The following is a 24,887-nucleotide window of genomic DNA, read 5'->3' on the forward strand; positions in this document are numbered from 1 at the left end:
GTGCAGTGAGCTTTCCAAGAAGTGCACTGGGTCTTGTTGACTGTAAGTAGGAATCATCAGAAGTAGAGAAGTCACCTTCTACCAACTCTTAAATTTACATTTGAGTGTCCATGGATTCTTTCAGTGATAGAGATGCTCCACTGAATTCAGCATCTTTTTCCAAGCCTCTTCTTCCCATGTGTTTCTCAGTAAATGGCATCTTCAGCTGCCTAGTTCTTCAGGAACAATAACCCCAGACCGCATCCGAAGCTGGCATTCTCCCCAGTGAACCTCTCTAACAGTTGTTAAATCCTCTTCCTTCTTCTTACAAAATCCCTTCCACAGAGGCTAAAAATCTTAAAGACACTACTCCTGTCCATGTCACCGGTATTGCCTTTCTAGACAACTCCCAAGATACTTGAATTATCCTCCCCACCTGATGGTCCCTTTTGGACGTAGTGTCTGTGCTGAAGACATGGTGAGGTTTTGAAAATGTGCATCTGACCACGCCACTTTTCCTCTTTAAATCTTCATCACCATGAAGTGCTCTTAGGATTGAGTGAGTCTTTACTATGCATCAGTACCCTGTACTTTTGGAATGACCTCTGGTTCCCTCTCTAGCCTCTGTTGTTCCATCTTGCCTGCATATTTCGACATCACTGGACTGCATCTCATTTAGTCCCTGGGTGTTTTTTAACATCTGCTTCTTTAGTTTTGCACATGGTGTTCCCTCTGCCTCCACCTGCTTCATGTCCTAATTAGAACTCACATTTTTAGATTCCTTTCTTGGTCCATTGTTGGATAATGCAAGCCTTATGTTTGCCTCTCAGGGCCCTAGTTTCTTCTACCATAACTCGAATCCTAATATGTCATTCTTGCTTACTTGTCTGTCTCTCCATATCTAAACTTTGTGAAAATAGAAATAGTGTCTTTCATGAACATGAATTTCATCATAATACCTGGCATTAACACTCATGTAGGAATTCTGTAAATGTACTTTAAAAAAAATGGAAAAGTGCCGATTGCAACATTCTGTCATGGCCGTAAATGCTGCTGTCGGGGAATACTGTTAGATTAGCTATTAATAGAAAAGCTGGATCCTTCTATCTACCAATTCTCCCATACCTCTCTCACCTGGAGTGACAATAGCAAGTCCCAGCATCGGTCCTGGAACCCTACAAGAAGACCATCAAGGCTGGCAGATCTGGACCCAGGGGGCCTGCACAAAGTACTGTACCAACAAAGGACAATGCATGCAGTAAACCTAGACCCCCTATTCAGATCTAGCCAATGGACAGCTCATTCTCCACAGTTGTGTGGAGAGCACGGACTGAGTCTGACATGAACTCTGGTGTCCCCTATTTGACCACTTTTCCTTGGTGGGGAGGCTTGGTGGCACCCAGAGGAACGGTAAGCAGGCTGCCAGCATGAGACCTGATAAGCGGTGATCATATGGTGGGGCAGGAGGTCCCCTTCTGTCACAGGCCTAGGGGAGGGGAATAAGATGAAAGAGGGAGGGAGGAACCAGAAGATACAAGTGAGGGGATAACAATCAGGGTATAATCTGAATAAATTATTTAAATAAAATTTAAAAAAAAGGAAAAGAAAAGCTGGAAGCTGGAGATGGCCTGATTAATGCTGTAATAGCTGGTAAGGGCATTTCCTGATGTCCACTGAGCACTCCTTTTACATACAAAGTGGAAGCTGAACAGAAAGAGGATCTGCTTTTAGCACCTGCCTGATGATTCCAGCCCTAGAAATGTGGAGAACACTCACCAGAGGGAAGGTCTCCTGTGCTCCTTTTTGTTGTCCATTCAAGCAGGAGAAAATTGATGCTGGATGGGGCTGATGCTTATGGAAAATCCCAGTGGGGAACCACAACTCAGAAAAGTGTGCAGAATTGATAAAACATTCCCAAAGGGAAAAGAAATTGGCTGAATACAAAGTATGTTACAAAACCCACCTTCTTTATTTTCTTTCCACCCAAGTGTTCTGTTTGCTTTCTTTGATCCTCATCAGTGACCATATTCCTTAATGCTAGGGACAGCCTTACAGCGTGATTAAGAGCTTGGCTATTGGAGCACAGGAGAAAAGTATGTTGTTTGCCCTTAAAATAGTGCTCAAGTACAAATCTCTCCTTCCCTTTCAGTGATGTTTGCTTGTTAGAGATGCAACCATTAGGGAATCACGTTTCTTCTAAGCCTCAGTTTTCTTACCTGCAATGAGAAGTTAAGAGCAATAGCCATTGCTTCACAGGGTTACTAGGCTCATAGGGTTACAAAGCACAAGAGAGGATGCCTGGTACCAGGTTGTGCTCAGGATCTAAATACACAGTCCCTTGGTAATTCTGGCAGGCAGCAGGCATAGGGCTTCTTCTGAGTAACTTCTCTGCTTACTTTTGGTAGCTCATTGCCCAGTTTATTGATCTAAGCATGTACAAATGAGACTTTGTAGAAATGTACTCAACAGAAGGAAATTCTGCCTACTCATTTTGATTGAATAAGCATAAACATAAAGGTAAACCCTACAAAAGACTTCAAATTAAGTGGCACAGTGCTTCCTATGAATATGAAAGTTTCTAAGTGCTAATTAAGTGTAGATGTAATAAGATTATGTAAATATTAAAAAAGAGAGAGAGGAAAGGGGTCTGAAAATAAAACAAAGTTATGTTTTTACATTCCATACTAGAAATTGTTAACAGTGGCCTTTCCCCAAACTTGATTTCAATCTTTGGCTTTCAGAGCCTATGGTTAAAATGCAATGGTTTGAACATTAAGAATACAACCTAAATTATCAATGTAGTCTCAACAGAATTAAAATTCACCCTTTCTGAATCTCAGCCTGGAACATATTCTTTGTGGTTATGGAAGCAATGGTTATTGCATAGGCCACTGACAATTGGGTCATCTAAGTTGTTCCAGAAGCAAAGAAGACATTTCACTCCACACAATATGCAGCTCTGTGTTCTGACAGGACAAGAAGATGAGACTGCTGATCAGGGTCTGCTACCATGTGACCTACTCAGACACTGCTCCATGTGAGGCAATCCAGACTCTTCTATTTTTATTCAGCCCCTTTCTGAGGCAGACACTTGTCATCACTTCCCTGTCTACTGCACAGCAACCTTTCATCCTGAGTGAATGCGATGCAGTGTGATGATGAACCAGCTGCACTCAGGAAAATGGAAGACAGACCTAAGACTGGGAAGCACCAAGGTCAACACTGCTTGCCAGCTAAGCAAAGTAAAGGGCAACTCAGTTGAAATAACAGTAATGATTAATTGAAAGGTACCCCGAAGGAACAGAGAAATCCCAGTGGTCAATATAATAGAATGAGTGTTCCTGTATGCTGGAGTGTTGCAGAGGCCGAGGAAAATATTTGAGGAGCTCTGAAAGGTAACAAGAGCTAGCCTGACATACAAAGTACTTGGAACACTAGACAGACATCATGGGTCACTTTCTTATAGATCAAGCATCCATCGCATTCATCGCAGCTATTTTCCTATACGTATGTTCCTGAACAGTTACATGTCGATGTGATTGAAACTAGGACTCAGTTTTCATTTACCTGATTTCTAGTCAACTAGTTGAAACAGCTTTTTCTTTAAACAGGCAGTACTGTGTTGAGTTCAGCTTTGTCAGGCTGCAACAGAATGGGAGAATATTAATTTCAATTTTTCCAAGAAAAGCATCCTTTATCAGTAAGAAATGTTGTTTTGTTTTTCTGGATAAAGGTTCATATTGATTAGGGACATGGCGACTGGCTTTCTGTAGTGCTTTCCACACCTGTAGGCCTGCTTTTGGCTGGACGTTCATGTAGAATAGGGTGGCGATGATCGACATTCTGTAGCGCTTTCCACAGCCTTAGGCCTGCTTTTGGAGTTTAAAGTGATAAAATACCTACGGTGTTTGTTTTTGAGGACCTTATGGATGCCTATGTTGTAAGGCTCTGTCTCATATAAAGTATCATTTCATATTGCTGTCCACTTGAGATGGGTAGAAAATATGGAAATCTGTATGCAAAGTGTCTAGATTCTGACTCGTGGATTCTTTATGCTAATGAATTTCTAGTACTTCTTCACACTCTTCTGAGGAGGCGATTAACAACGCTCACTGACTCCATTGATTGGAGTCCTCAGGCACTCCAAACTTTGCTTCAAACAAACAAACAAAAATGTAGTGAAGTGTTTTCTAAAACATCTTGGCACACCTTTCCTGAAGTCTCACCTCAGTTGTTTGTGGGGAGGTCCGTTCTTTTCCTTTTGGCCACATGAGTACCTGCCGATTGCTGGCTCAGACATGTGTGCTACTCTGCTCGAATACTGAGAGGTTTCATGAAGAGAATCTTATAGCCACATATAGTTACAGTTTATGGAGAGATTAGATTAGGAGAGAGGAGATTACAGTTTTGTGTTATGGGGAAAGTATAAACATACAGGAGAATAGAGAGGGCACTGCTAACCTGCCCCTGGGGGTATCAGTACATTAGACTAGCTTTAATATTATGGTTTCGAGAAGAGAAAATGCTTAAGTCTTTAATGCAATTGTTGATGTTAAGATACTAGCTGACTGATGAAGTCAGAGAAATTACATTCTAGCATGGCTTAGGAGAACCTTGATGTTGTTAATGGCCCTGTCATTTCCTATTTAACTGAATTTTCCCAATGATAGCAGTGTAATGATTTTACATATGCTAGGAACCAATATCACCCCTTTTAACTCTTTGCTTCTCTCCTGCTAAAAAATTATACATGTAAAAGTATATGTGCAAAACCACGGTCTAAACGCTATACCACAGGACTACTAATTTGCTTTCTTTTTTTTTACTAATTTGCTTTTAAATATTGCATTTTTATATCTCTCATCTTTATTTTAGGAAAGCTCTCAAAATGCTGTGTGGCATTATTATTATTATTATCAATTTAATTTTAAGGACTAATGGCTTGCCTTCTTAGTCTGATTCAGAACTCACTTGTAAAGAGTACCACAATACTGAAGACATAGGAAGTGCTCAATAAACATGTGCTGAATGAATGAATACATCTGTAATGCTACATTTTAATGAAAGAGAATGTGAAATGTAAAATAAATGAGATTTGCTGCCTATTTTACTGAGTAGTTACCTTTAGTCATGGATGTATCCTACAAGTAATAGCGACAGTATTAAGGTTAAATCAGGGACCACGCATAGACTGTAGCCCATGGGCAGCTCAGGCTTCATGTTGGTCCCCTAGTGAGGGGAGCCTGGGCTGTCTCTGGCATGGATTCTGTTTCCTGCTTTTTGATCGCTCCCATTGGAGTGGCTGCCTTGCCAGCTCACAGAGGAAGAGGACTCTGTCAGTCTTGATGCAACTTGATGATCTGGAGTCCGTTGGTAGGGAGGACACTCCCCTTTTCTGAGGAATGTGGGGAGGAGATTGGGGAAGAGGGAGGGAGGGTGGGACTGGGAGGAGAGGAGAAAGGGCGCTACAATCAGGATGTAAAGTGAATAAAATTAATTAATTAAAAGATATACTAGTTGAATCCAGCCTATGTAGAAGAAAACCTTAATTCTATCAGTTCCTGCCAGGATGCACCTGAACAGGTATCAGCTAAAGGGAGGAGAGGGAGCAACTCTCAAGGCAGAGCTGTGAGACTTGAGCAACACCAGCCTATCTGTCTCCTAGCCCTGCATTTCCTTTCTAGGCTTTGCTGGCTAGAGTAGTAGACTCAGGAAGAGAATGGAAGATAAACAGAGGACCTTGCCACGATGGGCCAAGCTGCTAGCCACGGACTCTTACTCTGAACTAATTTCTATACACTGCATGCCTCAAGAAAGAACAAAATCATTCACATAGCATGTTCTTCTTGCTCCCTTGCCATGCTCACTGTGCCCATCTCTTCTAAGAGTGTTTGTCCATCTGCTCTGTTCCCCACCCTGGGCTTTCCGCAGTTTTTATATCTGGTCAGCTTCCTTCGTGCTTCCAGATATTGCACTTGCATGTCCTGTTCCCCAAACATTCTCCTCCACCTCCCACCACTGTGAATCTCACTCCTTTCAGTGATAACTGAGCCTCTGTGGGGTTTTCTTGGAAAAGCCTCCTGTTCCTACCACAGCTGACACAGACAGGCTCTTCCCAGTTGTTATCTGTGCACCATCTTTTTATCGTTACCATGATTGTGCTGCTTAGACATGTGACATCTCTCTGATTCTCCTGTCTTTCTGTCATCTTTCTGTGTGTGTGTGTCTCTCTCTCCTGAAAGCTTTATAAAGACAGCAGTTTAATTTGTCCCTCTCTTCTCTATCCTTAGTGCCTAGAGTAATGCCTCATGCATAACTGATAGTTAGTTTTTCTCCATCCTTCACATTCCAGGATGTAAAATGATAATAGAATTCTATTTCATGTAAAGGCCACTGATGATCATACATAGACGCACACACACACACAGACACACACACACACACACACACACACACACACACACACACACACAGACACACCATAGGCATAGATCTGGCTAGTATAATACAAATGAATGAGAAAAAGAAAAAGAAAGTAAAGAAAATGTAACTTGACCCCAGAAAATGGGAGGGCTTAGGAGGTAGACAGGAGTGGGGATAGTTACTTTGAAAGGTTACTTAAACTCTCCAGTCTTTAGAGACCATAAATGGATGACATGAACAGTTGACCACTTTAGGTGTCTCACAAAGAGTTAGCAGTAACATGGCAAGTGTTAAATGATTATGTTGCTTGGTTAGATGTTTGTCATGAAGGCAGACTTTTACCATAGCTTGATAAGATACCCAGAAGATATCTCGAGGACAAGCAACTACAACCAAGGAGAAATCAAATCTATTACTTTTGAAAGTGAAGAAGCAGTTAAACATCAATCAGAAATAGGCAAACAGACTTTGATAGGACACTAGTACTTTGATTATATAAGCTGGAGTAGCATACAGTCAGAATGGACTGAGTAACCCTTGTTCCTTCCATTTGTGTAACGATCATACATATATACAGCAGATACCGGCCAAATGTACTAAAATGGCCTCTTATCAAATCCCATAAGCCATAATGTTAGGTGGGAACCTGAAGTTTATCTGTCATATTTGGGGAATGTGCTGCTTAATTTTTGTCAACTTGACACAAGATAGAGTCACCTGGAAGTAGAAGCCTCAGCTGTGAAAATACTTCTAACCCATCGGTGCCTAGGCAAGTCTCTGGGACATTTTCTTGATTTATGATGCACATAGAAGGCTAGGACCACTGTAGGTGGGCAAGAGAGCCAGGCCTCTTGTTCCGCATGAAGTCTGCTTTAGTTTCTGCTTCCAGGTTTCTGCCTTGAGTCCCTGCTCTGGCTTCTCCTCATGATGGACTACAACCTACAAGCCAAGTAAGCCTTTTTTTTTTTTTCTCAAGTTGCTCCTATCACAACAACAAAAAGCAAACTAGGACAGCAGGGAACCAGCAGGATTGACAGAATCAGCACATCCTGGCTGGGTAGAGGCAGGCACCATGCTTTTATGACTCAGTTTCCTCTGAGTCATCGGACTTTAAATGAAGTCCTGAGTTAAAGCCAGCATGCGCAGTCTTCTTAGTGGCTGTTTTGATTGAAGTGAGAAGGGAGTGTACGTTATTACTCCAATTCCTGCTTACTTTGTTTCTCTGCCATTGGGGTGTTTCCAGGAAACCTAGAAATAACAGTATTTGGTTTGAAGAAACATGACCCGATACTCCAAACAAATGATGGATTTTCCTCTTTTGAAAAATTTTCATTTTGCATTTTTACTAGCTTCATCTTCATTTTGTGTTCATTTAATGCAGGTTTGGTTGTTAGAATTTATAGGAAATCAATGAGAAAAGTTGAGAAATTAAGAACAAAGTTAATTTGTTTTTTGTCTTTGACATTTTTCAAAGAAAGCTTATTCATTCACTTTAAATTTATATTTACAACATCAGAGGTAATAGCAATTATTTTTATTCAAGGGAAGACACGGAGATGGTTCTGAGGGCTGACTTTATATGCTTCTAATTTGGAATTCTTTTCTGTATTATAAATAAAACCAAAATTAATATATTATTCTGTAAGACTAACATACTATGTATTTCCTGCAAAAAGATTAAGGAATTATGGTAAAATCTCTGGTTAAAATGGTCCTGCTTTCTTTTGTTTTTTATTTTTTAATTTGTTCACTTTACATCCCAATTGTAGCCTCCTCCCTAATTGCCTCCCAGTCTCACCCTCCCTCCCTCATCCCCTTTCTCCCCTCCCTAGTCCTCAGAAAGAGGAGCCCTCCTCCACTATCATCTGACTGATACTAAGTCTCATCTGGACTGCCTGCATCCTCTTTCTCTGTGGCCTGGCAAGGCTGCCCCACCAGGGGGAAGTAATCAATGGATGGGCACCAGAGTCCATGTCAGAGGTAGTCCCTATTCCCCATATTGCTTTCTATCTTTCTATTCAGAATTGACTACAAATCAACAAAAAGTCTGTTGTGGGGTAATTGAACATAACCCCTGTTACGAGCCATATACGCTCAAACATAAAGTTTAGCTTTATGTTTGAGCCAAGTTCATTAGGTTATATCACCAGTGAGTTGAGGGTAGACTAGGAGATCCGGGGTGGGGCTGGAACATTACTACAAGTGCAGATCATTGTCTTGCCATCTGATAACTGGTATAAGCATGACTCACATTTTATTCGCCATGACCACCGCTGTTCTGGTATCCTTAAATTACGTCATGAACACCATAGAAACTCCAGATGGAGTGTTTCATTTTTGGAGCTATCAACTAGCTATTCAAGGGAACCACCTTGTGAGTTTCGGTGAGGATGCCACATAAAGCTTGCAGTGGGGTGTGTGGATGGTAGAAGGTGTTCAACACAGATGATTTTCTTCGCTCTTCCCTTTCAGATTTCAAGTCTATGAACATAACTTTCCCATGTTGTAGCTTCAGAGAAGCTAAGCCAGATTGAGCCCGAGTCTGCAACTATGTCCTCAGTTGCCCACACAGAGCTTCTGGGATATAGTCTCTTCTTCCAGAGACTCCCACATAGCATTATTTGTATGGATTTGGTTTTCTAGGTGCCACAGATGTGAAAAGGCACCAGATTTCGTAGTACAAAAATGATGTGAGAAAACATTTGAAATGGAGCATGGAGAATTTATCTTATTTTCCTCCTTTCCATGAGATATCTAAATAAAAATAGCAGACACGCACAGAAGCACAATCACATTAGGCAAAAACATTTTAGAAGGTTTCTTCTGTCTTGGTATAAACACACACAGACATCAAAAGGGCATATCAGCAGCTCTAGTTGTAGAGCCAGTATCAAGAGAGAGACCAGATGGACTCAGATGAGGGGCATGAGAAGCACTAATGACTCCTGAAGAAAGGGACCATTTAACTCGACTATCTTGAAACTGGAAGTCAGAGACTAGACTAAAAAATGAACATTTTATTTAGTAGCTTGCCGGCTTTGTGCCTGGGGAGTTATGAGGGAGCTTACTTTTCTGTATTTTATGTTTATAACAGTGCTCCAATACTTAAGAGACTAGGGCATTACTGCAGCCATGCTGGAATCAAATACTAAAGAGAAAACTTGATTCTTGAGTTTAACCATTTCTTAGACCATTTCATTTCCAAATCTTGGTGAACCTCCTAAAACCACAGAGAAAGAGAAGTGTAATCTTGCTTGTCTTCATTTCTTGTGGTTTTTGCATTTCCACATCCAACTGTTTGCCTTTCCCTACTGAGTTATGGACGCCATTGAATGCGTGCAAACCGAAAGTGCTTGTGGACACGATGTTGTCCTTCCTCTCTTTAGAAGGCCAGTGTTCATCATTACAACAGTTTGGTCTTTCTCATTTTTCAGAGAAGGAAGCTGAAACTTAGGATAATTCTTACTCAAGTTCACAGAGACCAACTAATAAAATCAGCATTCAGACTCTTTGTCAAGTCGGCTTGACTTCAAAACTATAGTTGATTTGTAGCTGCTAACTTACAGTGAGCTGCAGGTCTTTCCTACCCATAGGCTGCCATTTTAAAATCACCTACAGTAATCCCTAGAATGTAAGGTTTCATGAAAAATAAGTCTTTTTTTTTGTCTAACAGGACACTGAGTCCAGAATGATTATGAAGTTGACTCTGAGGAAACAGAACCTGTGTTTGTATGTCTTCATAATAATAACTAGTATTTATAGTGGGTAGTTTGTTTCTACAAGGCTTTGTAAAAAGGGTTTTATGGAAAAGTCATTTATGAAACATATTATTTAAACAGCCCTTCTATACCAAACAGAATTCAGTGTTGAGTCAAATAAATGTGATTTTCTGCCTTCAAGGAACATATGTTTTGGTGTGTGTGTGTGTGTGTGTGTGTGTGTGTGTGTGTGTGTGTGATTTGTCTCTCTTTCATATGAAATATATATTAAGCAGCATAAATATGGAAAATATGATATATAAAATGAAAATGGTGACATACGAATATAAAAATGAGAATGAAGTGTAATGTGGTTGGTGGTTGCCATAGTTAGTTTTAGATGCCCACGAGATATGAGCCTGTAGTCACCTGTGAGGAGGGACCCTAAACTGAGGAATCAAATCACCTTCCTTAGAATAGATTTCATGCGTGTGGAAGCTTTTTTTGTTTGTTTGTTTTTTTTTGTTTTGGTTTTTAGGTGATGGAAGAGGGCCTAGACCAAGCACGGGCGTTGGTCCTGCTGGGCAGGTAATCCTATCTTATATAAAAGAGTAGCTGAACAGGAGCCTGGAAGTGAGCCAGTGCGCAATAGTCCTCCATGCTCTGTGCTTCAGTTCTCGCCTCCACATGTATGTTGGATATTCCCTCAGTGATGGATGGATTATGACGTGGAAGCATAAGTCACATGGGTTTTGGTCAGTGTTTTATTCCAGCAACAGAAAATCAAACTAGAACAGTGGTGTACATTGATTTCAGAGAGAAGAGTGGTAGGTCACCACTGTGTGGTGGTGACAGTTAAGCAAAGTGTATAAGAGATGCATCTTCAAGTTGTGGTACATTTCACAGCCCAAAGACAATGCATATATGGAGTTCCAGGGATGAGAAAGCACTGGTTCTATTAGGGAAAAGGGCTTCCAGTGGTAGAGCAGGTAAGGGAGACATATGCAAGAAGGAAGCATGAGCAAAGAGGTTCCTGGGGTCTAGACTGTGGACCTCTGTTAGAAACTGGGCTTTAATGGCTGGGTGACATAGGTAGCTACTGTGGCACTGTGAGCTGAAAGAACCGTGTGGCCTACTTTTCAGAGCTATCTTCTGTGTCACACGGGAATTTTGGCTTACATTTTCTCCACTTGGGCTGCAACTTTCAAGATGATGGAGCCACAGGAAGAAGGATGCTGAAAACAATGCCTATGAGAACGGAGAGTGCTCCAGGTGCGGGTTGGCAGTGGCTTCATTGGTTAAGGGGGTTGTAGAGGATGAAATCGCCTGGACTCTGGATTCATGGCGTTTTGGCTTAAGCCGCCTGACTGACTGGACTTACTGCCAATGGAGAAAAGGAAGACCGAGGGCTGAGCAAGGATTGAAGGTCGTAGTAGGAACTGGGGCTCTGGGCTTTATTAGACATTAGTATGGATATATCAACTAGTTGGATATATATGGCTGGGAAGGGTAAGGCTGGGCTTGACATACCAATGCGGTAGTCCTCTACACCAACTTGAAGAAGCTGGGTGAGAACAGCAAGTGGGTAAGGCAGGAAACAAGAGAGGAAGTCCATAAACTAAGATCTGAGCCTTTGAAGGTTAAGATAAGAGAACTGAAGAGAAACCGCAGAGCAGGCTCAGAAAGCATACTCAGCAAGATGGAAGGAGGAAAGCCAAATATCCCAAGAAAAAAGCACAGTGCTTTAAGGAGAAGAGAATGATTAACTGGGGAGCGATTGATTAATTAGCTAACATACTAATGACAGTGACTTTTGTGGGGAGTTTGATAGCCTTTAGATATGCCAATACAGAAGTCGCTGGTGCCTTTGACTACAGTCACTCTGGTCAGTTGGTGAGAATGAAAACTTCTTTAGAATGTTTAAAAGAGAGAAAAGGAATAGTGGAACCTGGGGAAATGAGTGAATACAGTACTATGAAGTAAGTTATAGAACTTAGGTAGATGAAACAGTATGGATGCTGAAGGGAATGAGGGTATAGTTGGGGAAAAATCATACAAATGCAAGAGAGGAAATGTAGCTATAGTGATATCCTTGGAGAAATAGGTAAGGGAATGGAAGGCATTCATAGTTTATTGTTCATTTAGGATACTCATCTGTTCATCCACAGGAATAACACACACACACGCACACACACACACACACAAATATGGAGTTGTGATTGTACATATAATAATAGTATCAATGTAGTGTGTGTGTGTGTGTGTGTGTGTGTGTGTGTGTGTGTGTGTGTAAGGAAGTATATGTAGTCTGAAGATTACAGAAATACCAATCTTGTGCCAAAGGAATTATTGAACTAGAGAAATTTATTATTTTTATTAATTAATTTATGTTTTCACTTTACATCTCTGTCATAGACCCATCCCTCTCCTCCTCCTAGTCCACCTTCCCCTTCCTTCTCTCCCCGGGGAACTCCCTACCCACTCACTGCAGCTCATCAAGTCACATCAGGATTGAATTTACCCTCTTTCCCGGTAGCCTGGCAACGAAGTCCCAGTATGGGGAAGTGATCAAAAAGCAGGCAACAAAGCCCATGTCAGAGACAACCGCTACTCCCCTGAGCTGTCCATTGGCAACATCTATGTAAAGGACCTAGATCCAGATCATGCATGGTCCTTGGTTGGTGCTTTAGACTCCTCAGGCTCCTCTGGGCCCTGGTTAATTGGCTCTGTTGGTCTTCTTGTAGAGCTTTTGTCATCCTTAGGTCCTTTAATTTTTCCCCTCACTTTTCCACTAGATACCCTATCCTTCACCCAATGTTTGGCTGTGAGTCTCAGCATCTATTTTGAATGGCTTCTGGGTGGAGCTCTCACAGGACAACTCTGATAGCCTCCTTTCTGCAAGCATAGCAGAGTATTGTTAGTGGTGTCAGGGGTTGGCTTTGTCCCATAAGGAGGGTCTTAGGTTGATCCAAGCATTGGTTGGACCTTCCCTCAATCTCTGCTCTATCTGCTCTATCTTTATCCCTGCAGGTCTTGTACAGAGTAAATTTTGGATCAAAGTTTTTGTGGATGTGTTGGTGTTCTTCTTCCTCCACTAGGAGTCTTGTGTAGTTAGAGGGTATCTTCTTCAGTGTCCACGACCCCTACTACTAGGTGTCTCCGCCATACCACTCCTGGAACACACCGAAAAGATGCTCCACCACACAAGGACATTTGCTTAACTGTGTTCATAGCAGAACAACCAGAATCTGGAAACAACCCAGATGCCTCTCAATGGAAGAATGGATAAAGAAACTGTGGTACATGGACACAATGGAATACTACTCGGCCATTAAAAATAGGGAAATCATTAAATTTGCAGGCAAATGGATGGAACTAGAAAAGATCATCCTGAGTGAGGTAGCCCAGACCCAGAAAGACACACATAATATGTACTCACTTATAAGTTGGTTTTAGGCATTTAGTACAGGATAAACATACTATGGCACATAGCCCTAAAGAAGATAAATAACAAGGAGGATGCAAGGGAGAACGCTTGAATCCCACTCAGAAGGGGAAAGAGAATAGACATCAAAGTGATAGAAGAGAGAGAACAAAGTAGGAGAGGGAACACAGAGAGATTTGAGGGTGTATATCAGACCTGGGGACAGCAGGGACCGGGAAGACAAAAGGCCTGCAGAGAAAAGAGAAACTATGGGTGGGGTGTCTCTGTGACAAGCTGGAGACCTAAGTCAAAATAGGCCTCTGGGAAGATGTGAAGGGGACGCTAGCTGAGAAGTTTACTATTGACTACTGTCATTAAGGACTCACTTGAAGCAAATAACTTTCAAGTTAAGCCATATTTTATTTATTTATTCATTTATTTATTTTTAATTGAAAATAGATTCTTCTCTCATATAATACATCCAGACCTCAGTTTCTCCTCTTTCTGCGTCTCCCAACTACTCCCACTTCCCTTCCCCCCAAGATCCACTCTCCCTTCCTTTCCTATTCAGAAAAGAGCAGGCTCTTAGAGATGGCAACCAAATAGGACAAAACAAGATACAGTAAGACAAGGCAAAAGTCCTCCTATTGAAGATGGTCAAGGCAAGTCAATAGGAGGAACAGTCTCAAGTGATGGCAAAAGAATCAGAGAAATACCAGCTCCTACTGTTAGGAGTCCCACAAAATACCAAGCTAACAGCCCTACAATGCACAGAAGACCTTGTGCCGACCGATGCAGGCCCCATGCTTGCCTCTTCAAGTCTCTGTGAGCCCTTGGGAGTCCTGCTTAGTTGATTCAGTGGGGCCATGTTCTTCTGGAGTTCTCTATCTCCTCTGGTTCCTACAATCTTTCCTCACCTCATTCCATGGGGTTCCCAAGCTTGGAAGGGAAGGACCTGATGGATACCTCCAATTTAGTTTCTCTCTCTGCCTAATATCTGGCTTTGGGTCTTTGCACCCGCTCCCACCTTTGCCAGAGGAAGCAGCTACTGGACAAGACCCAGATCTATAAGTATAGCAGAATATCATTCCGACCTTCATTGGTTCTGCTTAGGTCTCTGGGCTATCCAGTTTCTGCTTCCTGGTCATCCAGGCAGTGTAGGGTATGGTTTCCGTCTCCTGGTGTGGCACTCAAGTTAAACCAAACATTGGCTAGCCCCTCCACAACTGCACCACAATTGTCCCAGCATATCTTGCAGGCTGTCTGGGTTTCTCTTTCTGTAACCTAAGGAGTATCTTCTCAAAGCAAAGAGACAAGAATGTAGGCTGAAGGCTCCATGCTGGCACCAGCTTGACCTCTACATATGTGGATGTTGGCCTAGGTAATGGAGCCCTAATGCCCTAGCATTAGTCTAGGTTGTTTAGAGATCTCCATGGGACCCCCTGAACTGAATGCTATAAAATATGGCCAGTTCAGACACTGTATCCTCCATTTCTAGGAGTACTTACTAGGGTCACCCTCATAGGTCCCAATAGTTTCTACCACATTAAGCCCAACCCCAGTGCTTCCTAATTCTAGCTGTCTCTCCATGAACTCTCACCCTTCATCCTCTACCTTATTCCTCTCACTCCTGTCCCCACCCACCCCCAGTCCACCCACAAAATCTATTTTATTTCTCCACCCATGGAGTTCCATACCTCCCACCTAGAGCCCTTCTTTTTACCTAACCTCTCTGGGTCTGTGGACTGGAGCTTGGTTATCAATTACTTAATAACTAATATCTGATTATAAGTGAATACATGCTGTACTTGATTTTTTTTTTTTTTTTTTTTTTTGGTGAAGCCATATTTGAAAGTGACCCCATTCAGTATCGTGGTCCATTTTCTTTCAAGTTCTCCATATATATGTGTACAGGTAATATATGGATTCTGATAGGCCCATGACCACTGCCTAGGGTCATCACAAAACTGAGGAGAAGAGTTGATGCTATACTTGAGGCTCGTTAGAATAACTGATAATGGAGTTTAAACTGTGTAAGAAAGAAAGTATGTGAAAGAAATGAGAGACAGTGAAAAGGTGTAGGATCAATAGACTAGGGGTTTTCATGGGGTCAAAGAGCCCTTTAGCATGGAGTGCTGTAGGAAATCAACTGGGAAGATGGCAGGAGGGGGCAAGTGTTTGCGCTTGTGCTTAGCATAGACAAGGCCTTAATGGCTTGGTATAGGTATGGCTATGAACGTGACTGATTAAAGGACCAGATTTGGAGCAGGAATTGGGTCATCATATGTAAGCACCAAAGATTATCTCTTCTCCGTAACAACTCTGTTCCTCATTTTAGAGATTAAAACAGAAGTGAAGAGTGTTTTGTACAGGCTCCCCACACCAGGGGACTTCAGCATTGGTATTTGAATCTGCCCTTTTAAGGGTGCATCTTTAGCCTACTGTACACTGTGGCTCCAGCATACTGATATGCTTTGTTGCCCCTATGCCACGGACAATTAAAGGACTTGGGGGATTTGAAAAAAATATTTTGTTTCATTTGTATACTCAATTTGTCATTTACCAACAGAGTTTTGTTTGTATGTTATGAATTTATTGTTTATTTGTTTAGATCCCAGGTGTTGAGACCGGCCACCCACACATTCTAACCACACCCTCAATTCCTAAGTTGTAGAACTAGAACCTCCCAAAAGTTGACTTCCTTAAGCACCTTCTAAAGAGAATTTCTATACTCTGGCCTGCGCTTCCGGATCAGAAAGATACATATTCTGCATAGAATTTGGTTATGGCCATCATTACCTGGGGCAGCACAGAAGTGTTTAAATAATTATTGCAATGCTTTATGGCATTTTTCCTTATTATGTGATGAAAAATGAGTAGAGAGTTAAGAATGAAAGTGCAGATATTGGTGATAAGAGCCTAATATCTCATGAACTTAATATAATTGAGACAAAGATGGAATCTTTGTGTAAGCTGAAAAATGAAGATCCTTAGCTTTAAGTGGCTATCATTGGATTTTTGCCAGTTGAGTGAATTTTCAATTAGGAAGAAAAGAAAATCATAGTTTAAAAAATGTACAAATTGTGGGAAATATATTTCACAGATGCAATCTAGAAAAGGAGCTATAATTGGGCATGATATTGTGTGTTTGTCATTAGGTAATGCCAGTTATAAAAGCTATTATTCTATAGTTAGAGATATACAGCTGCATCTGTTGCATGATTTCAGGGATTTATTATGAATGAACACAGCAATGGTGCAGACATAAAGAAAAAAATGAGCCAGGCATGGTGGCGCACGCCTTTAATCCCAGCACTCGGGAGGCAGAGGCAGGTGGATCACTGTGATTTGGAGGCCAGCCTGATCTACAAAATGAGTCTAGAATAGCCAAGACAGAGAAACCCTGTCTCAAAAACAAAATGAAACAAAACAAAGAATATATTTACTTTCTATATAGAATGATCAGAAAAGTCTTTCCTAAGTAGCAACTGTTTAGCAAAGTTGCATAGGATAGAATGGGCCTGCCAAAGAAACAAGGAGCAGTGATGGGGGCAGATGACAAGCACAGCCTGCTCTCGGCCCCTCATAGGTGGTGTGGAAGCACAGGGAGCAGGTTGGGAGCAACGGTGAAGACTCTGTACAGCACTGTGAGCTGCCAGCCTGCATTCTAGATGGGGGAGGCCCATGGAGGGACCTCCAGCCTCACAGCATTCCCATCTGTGCTCTCGGCTACCTGAGTGTCAGCTTTTCTTTTTTAATTTGACGTCAGTATTGTTTTATAACACGTTAAAATGTTTAACTATATGGTTATTTCTTTCTTTTTAGCTACAAGCCTTACTGAGTCCTTGTCTTTGTCCATTTATTTGATAAATACTTATTGAGCACCCATTCTCTATCTTGGCATGAGCAAAGTGTCTCTGTCTCATGTAGCTTACATTAATGAGATATACAGTCCTACAGAGAAGCTAATACAGAAATATGATGTTATTTTAAATGGATTTTTCATACCATTTTTCAGTGTTTTTACTTATCCTTTGAGAATTTTATACAATATGTTTTGATTGTATTTTCTTATCTCCTAAGTCCTGTAACATCCTCCTCCAGCTTTTTAGTGACTTCAAGTTCATACTAATATTGTTATTCTCTGTCTGTGGCTCATCTTTCCTACAAGGCTTTGATCTAGTGATTGAGTGCATGTGTGTGTGTGTGTGTGTGTGTGTGTGTGTGTGTGTGTGTGTGTGTGTAATGAGCCAAGAATGTTAGTTTAAATCATTGCCGATGGATGTATGAATAGCATTTGCATTTTGTTTAAACATGAAGATGATAACTGTCCCCCATTATCTGCTGTGTCTTTTTTTTTTCACTGGGAAAAATGGCTTTATTAGAGTGCCAGCATCACAGTGGGACTTAGGAATTAGCATTGGGGCCCTTCTTCTTGCCAAAGGTGGACACGACATTGACAAAGTGACGGTTGTACTGCATTCGCCACTTGGCCCAGCCTGTCTTCTTCTTCTTCTTCTCCTGTTTGGCCACCTTGGGAGTTTGACCTCTCACTTTTCCAGCACTAGCCAGGGAACCATGGACTTTACCTCCCAACATGTGGCCAGCCACTTCCAGAGTGGTCAGGGCCTCTACACCACACTGGCCTAGGGTGGCCTCATCCTCCAGCGGCGAACCTGCCAGAAGCATGACTTGCTCTTCGGGGGCAATGCCTTCTAGTGAGGCTACATGAGCTTTGATCTGGGTGACCGTCTCCTGGCCGGTCACCTCAAGGGTGTGAGTTCCTGGGCGCTGACTAAGAGCTGCATGTTGGTGACTAACCCGCGGATGGCGCTGCTGCGAAGATGGAGTCAAGAAAAAGAGCTGCTGTGTCTTTAATCCTGTCTGGTGTTGAGTCTCCAGATATTGAAACCCATATAGAGTTGTTTCCTAATACTATTAGTAGTTCTCTAATTAAAAGATAGTTTAATAGTTTGCCAAACGATAGACTATTTTTTGCATGAATTGATGAGTGAGTCAATATATCACATTTTGTAAACATGTTTTTAATATTTTGCATATGCTGTCAACAATGTTAAAATGACATATTCTAAAGACAATAAGAAAGGCAACAGCCCATGTCTTTGGGCCCTTACCTACTGGCTATCTTAGGTCTTCCACCAGAACAAGAAAAGTCATGGACTCAGAGCTACCAACCAGATTGTCCAGTGTTGCACAACTAGTAGACTGCAGAGCTAGGATTTAGATTATGTCAATCCAGAGCCTGACCTCTAAATCTCTGTGTGCTGCCAGAAGGCCAGGCCACAAAACAATAGTCTTTTTCGTTCTGGAGTACAAGTAGCTTTTGATAATATCTATCATTGATTCTCACTCAAAGATACATTCTGTATCCTTTGAAGAAGTCATTGGAAGCCTGCAGTAAACTGTACATGTAATTTTATATTTTATACTAACTCACAAGAAAAGAAGTAAAATGAATACTAAAATTAATTAGAATAAAGTAATTTAACTCAATAAAAAAATCACACCAATATAGTTTTAATATTAAATTGCTTCAATTTTAAGTTAAAATTACTGTAAGTAAACAAAACATAAGCATCACATACTTAAAACAGCTTTCCTTATTTCTTGTGCTTAATAGATATGTGTGGCTAATGACTATGGCCTTGAAAATAATGGCTTTGCGTGGTCTCATTTCAAGGCGACCTCAAGTGCCCATGCCCATGTGACAAGCAGATCTATCAACAGACCTGAGGTTTTAGCATTGTTGTGATAGAAGGTGGAAAATACAGAGAATTTTTGCTTCCGTCAGGGCAATTGTCTTGTACTCATTGTCCCTCAGTCATGTAACTGTCTACTAGAGTTTGGTAAGTGTTTGGTAGATACTTAGCTTGAATGGGCTCCCATAAATGGACTTACCTAAAGGATACCTATAAGCTGTTAAATAGTGACATTAAATAGTGATGTCAACCACAACTATGCATTTCTTTGTCCTTGTAGGCATAGGCTAAGATATAAGTTGCCGTCCTTGAGTTTTTCCTTTAATCAGAATGTAAATTCTGATTCTATTATTTTCAAATCATTGCTCTATTATGTTGAAATCAACATCCTGAGCCTTGGGCCCACCACAGTCAGCTCCTTGCATCTGAGCTTTGCAGTCACCAGGAACTCTTACTTACCAGAGCTTTTTCACTAAGCTTGAGCAAAATAAAAAATAAAATAAAATAAAATAAAATAAAATAAAATAAAGAGATGCCTGATGCCTGTCACCTCTCCTAACAGTTCCTTTTTTCTCCATTCCTCTCTTAATTTCACTGTAGAAGATAAAGAATTTTGTAATAATGACTCCAACTTTCATTCATCAGAGTTTGGTCCCTAAAGGGGACCATTATTTGTGCCTAAAATGGAATCCATTGTACACTAGGCTTTTTCTTGTTTTAGACTCTTTAGGTCTTGTATAAACAGGAGAGATTATGAACACAAAAGGACCCAGCTTACCTAGGAAGATAAGGCAGAATTGTCCAGGTGTTTGAATTGTGCAGACTGTTTTTTTTCTAGTTAAGATAAACCCCTTCTTGCCTTAGCAGTCAGTTCCAGGAAGGGGAGGAATGAAAAAACACAAATTAGTACTCACCATTTATTTAGTACAATATCTGCCTTGTACCTAGGAAACCATATTATTTACCAGACAAAAGTCTCCCAGGATTAAGATACAATGGCAATATTTTGGGCTTGGGGAAGAAATAACAGCAGCATTGAAGGATCCATGGTGAAGAATAGAGTCTTCAGTTACTGTAGTTTGCTTTGGACAGCAGCACTTGTGTCCCAGTCATCCAGTGCCAAACAGGTGCTGCATTAGCAGCCAAGTCTCTGTGACAGACAGAGAACGCGCTGTTTCTACCTTTGATGTGGCCTTTGGAGGCCTCAGCATCTAAGTCAAGATAGATTGCTCAAACCTCCTTACTTGGAAGAGGCTCAGGTTATCAGTCTCAGTTCCCTGGCTGCTTCATTCCATAAGGGACAGTTCATATTCTAGTGGGTTCGGTTTTGTTTTGTTTTATAAATGCCATTTGGTTTTGTTAAATCATATAATATTTACCACCCATACCAACTCTATCCCAGCTATAACAAGTTATTTAGATAACAGCATATATATTGTGCTAATAAAAGTGATTTATAAGCATGCTTACCTTAATTCTGAAGATAAATGAGTCTAATGGTTTAGTGAGAGGGGATCAGAAGATTAAATCATTCACAGTTTAGTTGTGCCTTCTATGTGTTAGGTCTTAGAGGGAGAGATAAAGAGAAAGGGGGGATGGAGGGATAGAAGGAGAGGAGGAAGAAGAGGAGATGGGAAGGGAAGAGGAGAGGAGAGACAGAGAAACAATATAGACACATGGAGAGAGAGAGAGAGAGAGAGAGAGAGAGAGAGAGAGAGAGAGAGAGAGAGAGACAGACAGAGAGAGAGAGACAGAGACAGAGACACAGAGAGAGACAGAGACAGAGACAGAGATAGAAACAGAAACAGAGAAGAATTCCAGGAACACTCCCCCTCACTTGCTGAGTTGTATATATTGCAGAAGATGCTGTTTATAAGAAAATATTTGGAATACTATAAAGCACTATGTGGAGACATTGTATGGGTGGGGGTGAGCATACACATTGCAATCTCCATTTTTACATATAAAAATTATCATAGTTTGAAAATGAATTGCTGTGATAAAAGAGAAACCAATCTATACCCAAAGGGTTGGCCTTTTCCTATCTCTCTCACTTTGCTGAAAAAGAAATAGACCACTAACTCTGTCTCACAGATGAAAGGTAAAAGCCTTCCAGTAAGCAATAAATTAAACAAATGCCAGGAAATACACACACTAGCTCACTAAGGCTGAACCCAATTTCTAGTCTACATGCACACCCAGCTGATGGAATAAAATGCTCTCTGCTTCTGCTTTTAGGGATAATCACTTTGCATGGATGACAATCTTCTCCTTATGTATGAAGCAGGATCTACCGGATTTTGTCATTTCCACCTTTTAACAATGCATCCCTCATGAGTGGGGCTCACTAAGGCTTCAGACTTCTTTCTTCTTCAAGGGTTCTATGTGCCTCTCCCAAAGGTGTGACATCACCATCCATGGTGAAGGGGGGGAGGGTTGCTGCACTCTCTCAGGTAACTTACCATCCCTGAAACTGTTTGGACTTTTGCTTTCACAGATTAGCTTGAGCAGGGGCTTGAACTGGGTGCAGTTCCTCATTCTCATACACACTTTGTGCCTGTCCTTGTGTATGTAAGTTACCTGAGCTCGTGATGATTCAGTTTCTTCATCTATAGATAATCATGACAGTATTCATGTGAGGGAGTGAATGAGACTACTAAGTGAAATGATGAGTGGGAAACAGCAAACTAAGCTCTCCATAAATGCTAGCTTCTGTCACATTATACTTTCACATCATGGGCACGTGGACCCTATAGTGTAGACATAGGAAATATCTACACATTCATCGTCATGATATAAATGAGATTTTGAAAAAGCTCCTGAGATAGGAAAATGTTCTCTATAGTTTATCAACCTTCCAGTGTGTCTTTTGAGATTCCTGATTGAAAATCTATTCCTATAGGAATAAGGCTCCTTCCCTCTGAAGGCATTTGAAATACCCAATTCCCTTTCTAAAGGGAAGATGTTCACCATAGGAATTTAAATAACGTGAGAATATGAATGTCATTCTCCCTTCTTGTCTGTTCGCTGTTTGATCACTGCGTGCTTGATCCAATGTCCACTATGATGGATTTTACAGTGGAGTTTCTGTCAGTGTGTGGAATCTAGGATTATAGGAGACCTTGGCAATGCTTTTGCTGTGTGTTTGGCATCATCAGCCAGCAAAGCCTTTCCTAAGGCCTCTTACATGCCAGGCACTGTTAGATGCTGAAGATACACAGAAGCCTCTGTAGGCTGGCGGCCCTCTGGAGGAAAGAGTCCCAAATACAAATAATTATCAGATATTGATTAGTGATATATATGAGTACAAAATTAAAATGCAGAAAATAAAATCCACTGTGATTGGTGAGCAGAGTCAGGAAAAGCCCTGGAGTAGAGGCAGAATATAGCCAGGCCTCGAAGGTGAATAGCAGCTGGCCTGATGAATGGAGCTCTGGACTTGAGTGGGAATTATCCTAATAGAAGGAATGGCATATACAGAGGCATGGAACCTTGAAGATGCCTTCATAAAATGTTGAGGAACTGGTGGATAATCTGACATGTTTGGAACAGAGTGGCCATGGTCATGTCTTTAATGACACTTAAACATTGGGGACACATATCTTCCGGTGTGAAGAAATGGGCAATGTGTACAGCTCATACCTCATGACAGAGGCTAAAGACTATGGCAGGTACTATCTGAAATTAGTTTTATGGAAAATTGAGTGGACTGGATAATTTAGCAAAAGGCGTTATTAGAGTGTGGGGACGTGGAAAGCATGTGACCAGATTTCTCAGGAGGGGCCAGTCTTGGCAGATGCATTCAACTTTGGTGTGGGAAACCTGATGAGAAAAACTTTGCTCTTGGAGGAAGGCAGTTTCTACTAATTGGATACGTTAATTAAGAAATATTGATTAGCCTTGTGGGCCTCAGTTTCTCTATTTGTAAAATAAAACCTTTAGACTAGATAATATTGAAAATCTCAAAATGTAAGGATTCATCACATTGGCATTAGATGTCTCAGCACTGGACTGCGATTTTCTGTGTGGGATGTATGTTATGTGTGTGTATGTATATGTACAGGTATATAAAGGAATATTTGTATGTGTGCAAAGATGTGGGGTGTTAATGTACATGTGTGTGCATATGTATGGTATGCATGTCTATACATGTATGGAGGAGATATGTTTGTATGTGCATGTTTGTGACAGCAAGTATGTATGTGTGGAGTGTTTGTGTATATGTATGTGGGCATAGGTGTGTGTGTGTGTGTGTGTGTGTGTGTGTGTGTGTTGGTATGAGGTCAACTTCAGGTACTGTCTACCTTGCTCTTTGAGGCAGGGTCTTTAACTGGTCTGGAACTTACCAATTAGGCTAGGCTGGCCAGCCAGTGAGCAAAAGATTCACTTATTTTCACCTCCCAGTGCTGAGGTTCCAAGTGCATGCCACAGCACTCAGGTTTTGTATATGGGGTCTGAGGATCATACTCATGTCCTCAAGTACCACAGACAAATTCTTTATTGACTATCTATTTCCATATCTTCTTGAGAATGCATTTAAATGGCTCACTGAAGAGTCCCATAACAGGCCAATTAGGTACCAGTGATTATCCCTAGATGTGAAACACAAAATCTATTTTTGATGTTCCACCTTCATTTCATGTCCCATCTATCCTAGGTTCTTTGGCATTCTACTCTTTGCCCCTTTCTTGAGTCCAAAATCTGGTTGCTTGTAGATCCTCCAATTGCAGGCTTCTGTATTATTTTAATGGTCTGAACATCGGCTTCTGAAATAATTCCTGATCAAGATGGTTTGACTCTTGTTGGTTTCTCATCCCAATAAAGAATGATCACTGCCTAGCTCCTGAGCCATGACCTGCTGTCCCTACTACTTTAATTGTGATTTGGCATTGATACAATATTAAATTTCAGTTGAGCAGATGGTGCCAGGATTTAAACTTGTGCTCATGGGATGCAGATGGTCCAAACAGCAACTTACTGGTTGTTTTTATCTAAGCAGGTTAAACATTAGTGACTTTGTAACCTTGTTCCTTTGAGACGGTTCCCTTCATTGATTATGAATGATGCCCCTAACCGTCCTCCTTTGTAGGCAACCTCTTATTTTAGTTAATGTATATTTCCCCTCTTTTTTGACCCAGATTGTTACTCCTAAGCAAGTTGTGTTTGATTGACAGGTTTTTGTTTGTTTGTTAATAATAAAGAAAACTGAGTCCATGTTGTTGATTATTTTGAAAGCAAAACGTTTGTTTGTGATTGTCTAGGGTTCCTTTGCCCCCATTCCCACCTCAGTGCAAGTTGCCAAATTCACAACAGTGTAGAACCTGCAAGGCCTATGATCACTTTGGAGAAGAGGGAAGACAGCACTACATACACCAAATGGTTTGTCCAAGGTTGCATCGAGGAGTGTTGGAAGAGTCAGGCATAGTGCTCTGTTTTCAAGTTGCTGTCTGCCACTCCAGGCACAACTGTGGCTGCTTCACACCGGGCACTATTGCACAAGCCTGGCATTTTTCCCACTGGAGAAATTGATGGACTCACCATGGAGAACAAACCCTGTGCCTGCTTTCTGAAAAACCTTCAATGCTGTCCACATTTCACAGTTCATAGTTTGAAGATAATGTTTGTGCACCAAGATGGACATAG

General features: G+C 41.2%; 1 protein-coding gene and 1 pseudogene across 2 annotated transcripts in view; one reads left to right on the forward strand and one right to left on the reverse strand.

Annotated features, from left to right (window-relative positions):
* The window catches only part of Kctd16 (potassium channel tetramerization domain containing 16), a 261,259-nt gene that overhangs the window by 8,451 nt on the left and 227,921 nt on the right, over nucleotides 1-24,887 (forward strand). The window lies entirely within an intron of this gene.
* LOC127204675 (FAU ubiquitin-like and ribosomal protein S30) lies at nucleotides 17,932-18,332 on the reverse strand (annotated as a pseudogene).

Source organism: Acomys russatus, chromosome 20 (assembly GCF_903995435.1).
Source record: "Acomys russatus chromosome 20, mAcoRus1.1, whole genome shotgun sequence".
Classification (NCBI taxonomy): Eukaryota; Metazoa; Chordata; class Mammalia; order Rodentia; family Muridae; genus Acomys; species Acomys russatus.